General features: G+C 41.9%; 1 long non-coding RNA gene across 2 annotated transcripts; it reads right to left on the bottom strand.

Moving 5' to 3' along the window:
- On the bottom strand, positions 1,284 to 3,700 carry LOC109723892. Of its 2 annotated transcripts, none has more exons than XR_002219771.1 (4): positions 3,237 to 3,700; positions 3,059 to 3,159; positions 2,257 to 2,371; positions 1,284 to 1,485 (listed from the first exon to the last, which is right to left on the bottom strand). It is a non-coding gene; the product is annotated as an uncharacterized LOC109723892 (long non-coding RNA). The 2 variants fall into 2 exon arrangements; XR_002219770.1 differs by having other exon boundaries at positions 3,059 to 3,120.

The raw sequence follows: 4,044 nt of genomic DNA, 5'->3' as shown, positions 1-4,044 counted from the left end.
TTGTACTTCTTCCAGCATCGACTGTTTGTCGAGAGAATACCCTTTGGGGAAGTTAGAGATGTCCAAAGCACAAAGAGTGCCTTGGAGTTGAGTCCACGAGAGCAAATGATGCAAACTGCATCATTGGGCTGATGTTACTCTCGGGAACCGGTCTCTGGAGGTGAGAGACCGGTTCCATTGGCTGGGTGTAGCAGGGTTGCTTGATGCAACCGGTCCCTGGCAGGGAGTGACTGGTTCCCGAACGTGGTCCCAGCGAGAAATGCCGAAATTTGGCTAAGTCCTGAAAATCGAGTTCTCGGGGACCGGTCTCTCAGGCGAGGACCGGTCTCTCGAGGACCAGTCTCTCGGGGAGAGACTGATTCCCGAACGCGTGCCCCCGAGGGAGGCTCTCGGGGACCGGTCCCAAGTCGGGGAGACCGGTCCCTCCGCGCGAATTCTGCCCAGTAAGGGCAGCGCAAGGAACAGAAAGTTGAAGGGTTTAAGTGCAAAATAACCATGAGAGGGGTTAAGGGAGAGGCCTCTCTCTCTCTTTCTCTCATTCCCCTCACTCCATCACTCTCTTGCTCTCTCTCTCTCTAGAAAGAAATGAAAGAAGAGAAGGAGGAGAAGAAGAAAGGGGAAAAGAAGAAGAAGGTGGAGAAGAAGAAGGAGATCAAGGAGAAGGCTTGGAGCATCTTCCTCTCTTTCTCTCCTCTCCATTGGGGTAGCTCAAGAGGTAAGCTACAAACCCTAGCTTGTAGAACTTAGGGTTTTTGGATTTTGAGCTTTGGAAATGGGGTCAAATGGACCCCTAGCACCATTGTTGGTGGATCAAAGCTAGAGTTAGGGTTCCAAATTGCAAATGGCAAGATGGTAACCCTAGGGCACCCAGAATGGGGTTTTTGGTAAAGTATGAGATTGATCTCATTTGAGGCCTTGTAAACCTAATTGGTAGGTCACAAAACGCGGGGGCGAAGTCGATTTCGCGATTCGTCGAGCGGATTGGGAGCTATCAGCGAAATACGGCCGCTTTAGCCTTGTCTTGGACCAAGAAGGCCAAGACCTCATCGTAAGGTTCGCCGAGGAGCGTTTCTGTCAGGTCCCGCTATGGCCAATTTAGTCGATCCGGGCCCGTACACAGATGCCGAACGGACAGAACCTTCTCTGTCCGCCCAAGGCTCAACAACAAGGAGTACATGTATAAAGAAATAAACAATTCCCAGGATGACATTTCAATATACATGGCTTGCACGAGGGCAAGCAACAAGCACAAGTGAAAGTAACTAACAATAATTGAAATTCACTGTCATTTAAAACTTTTAAACTGAACTGAATAACTGAAACATTTAGTTATATACATGCTCTTTAATACATTCATTTACATGTCTCTATACATCAAAATATCTCACATGAACTCAAAATGGTATGCCACTAGCACTCGGGTGTCCACTAGCTAAGCTGTTGGGTTCTTGCCGCGATCCTCGGTCACACCGCTCGCGCTGGAACCTGTATGTTAGTGGTGTGAGAACTACTAAAAGTTCCCAGTGGGTTCGGCCGCCGACCTCGCCGACTCACCCACTAGGTCTATTCAGGCATATGTAGACAAAAGAAGTAAACAGATAGTAACCAACTACAACATGTAACTACTACAATGCCTGTACAAAGCTGAAAGAAAGCAATATAGGAAAACTGTAAATATGCATGCATATTGTAATATACCACTGCCCAATCAATCTAGCTAACCATTTGGTTAACTGCAACTCACCAACTCAATCCCTGGCGGGCCCTAAGCTGCCTCCCGACGGGACCGTCTGCTGGACAGATACTTTAGTCCATGGGCAAATACTTTAGTCTATGGGCAAATACTTTAGCCCATCAAGTGACCACTCCGGAGCGCACTGCCTGGGGGGAGCGACCACCACCAAGCTAAAAACAGACTATGTGAGTATGATCTGATCCTCCTTTAGAGGATTCAACATCAGACAATGTCACACTTTAACTCTAACTAGCTCTTTATGCTAGTTGCAATTTCATTTCTCGATGCTAACCAAATCTCTAGTTAGAATGTCACCAAGTTCACTATTGTTATAGTCCATACATTCATAGGGTTCTATGTCCACATTCTAATGTTCACATGTTCTCACTATTGATAGGAATTCACACTTTCACTTGCACAATGCCAAATACCCTATAATGCATGACTACAAATATAAATATACTCAATGAATTATTATAGACATAAAAGGTGATTCAAAGACTTCGGATAGCACCACCCACTTGTAGTGGTGTCAACAATTAAGATCCACGTCTCGAAGTGCGCTAACAGCAATATCACGCGACCCAATGCAACTAGAGCCGAATTGGCTTCTAACGTAATTAGCGCGCCGTCGACCTGTCGGAACATCAATTTAGACTTTCGAGCAAGTTTAACTTTAATCTATAAAGGAATAAAAGGGGTTAAACTGGAGTTATTCTCACATTCTATCAAAACTTGCATTTCAACTAAGAGCTTCTCAATGCCACTCAACTTCAATGCTGAAATTCAGCTTTTGCTGAATTTCAGCATTTGTGCCTCACGGTCCACTTTCAAACTTCCTAATTAACAGATTTCATCGCTGAAATCTACGCACTACAGCAGCAATTCTAACTGTAACTCAACCTTAATCAGGATTTAATTAAATTTATCTCAATTCATAGTTCAATCGGCCTATTTTCAACTCATATGAATTCTGCACCATGCAGAATTCTACATAGTTCTGAAATTTCAGCACTAATACTTCCATTGTGTAGTCACTATAAGCATAGAACAATTAGTTCTAATATTTGTACTTTCCTTAGAATAATTTACGCTGATCTAAGAGTTCACATTAATCTTATTTAAGATTAAAACTCAATCAAGTTTTAATTCAGCTCCTATAACTAAGGCCACATGCTGAGTTTCCAATTTGGTAGCTTCCGTCAACTTGAAGTTCAACTATTCTACTTCTCGTAGCAATTTCCTTTATGTAAATCAGTCCAGATGTGATTAACTCCAAGTTATTTACTTAATAACTGAATTTAACTTAGTTAAAAGCTTTACCAAAGGGTGACTGCTTTACTAATCCACCAAGTTCCACCAAGATTGCCATTTCAGCTCCAAATCTGAAATTTCAGCAACTAAACTCTTTTTAGGTCTCATTTCTGCAGCACGTAATTACTAGACCTCTTTATACAACAATTAAACACACTTTTATTCAGGAATTAGACTTCATCCATACCTGAATTCGAAAATCCCTTAAGTTGCGCTCAGCTCAACATTCCTTCAGCTCCAACAATCAACTTCCTGCTAGGCAGCTTCAACAAATCCCACTTCTCTTCTATGGCAGCAGCTCCCCTCAGGTTACCACTTAGTTCCAATCAATTAACTTGATTAATATTGATTATTAGAATCAACTTACGTCAATTAGATGCTGAACTAGCTTGCTCACTGCATCAAATGGCTCACTCCTGAATTTCAGCAACACCAACAGCACTTCACTTTAATTCTTCTGCAGCAACAGCCCCAACTGAGCAGCCCATCAATCCAAAAGCTCAAATCTGAATTTGAAGCTCTCCAAAAGCTTCCTTCTTTAGCTCCACATGGTCTCTTTCCAGTTCCACATCAAGAAGAACTTAAATTGCAAGTCTCAAGGTTGCTATCTCAATTTCCTCAAGCTGTCAGCAGCAAGAAATCCATATAACTTCCTTTCNTCATGGGGCACATCGCATTCATTCTCCCCGTAAACGTTATATTACAAATATTATTATAATACAAATATTTTATTAATTCAACTAGTATAATAGTGTTTAACTTTCTTATAACTTAAGAAAGATATTTTTAGTAAATTTATTGTATTTATCTAGTGATGTTTATTTTTTATGTTTTGAAAGAGTTTCTATTAAGGGAGGCACCACGGATAATCGATCTTTCAATCAAGCAAGTAATTGACTGCTTCGCCACATATGACAAGCCAGGAGCATTCAGAAATGTACAAAGAATCAAGGCATTGCAGTAGCGTCATCCTATCTTTACGTAGGAAGATACGG

The sequence above is a fragment of the Ananas comosus genome, linkage group 2, assembly GCF_001540865.1.
Source record: "Ananas comosus cultivar F153 linkage group 2, ASM154086v1, whole genome shotgun sequence".
NCBI lineage: Eukaryota > Viridiplantae > Streptophyta > Magnoliopsida > Poales > Bromeliaceae > Ananas > Ananas comosus.
This window is presented reverse-complemented; position numbering and strand designations above follow the sequence as displayed.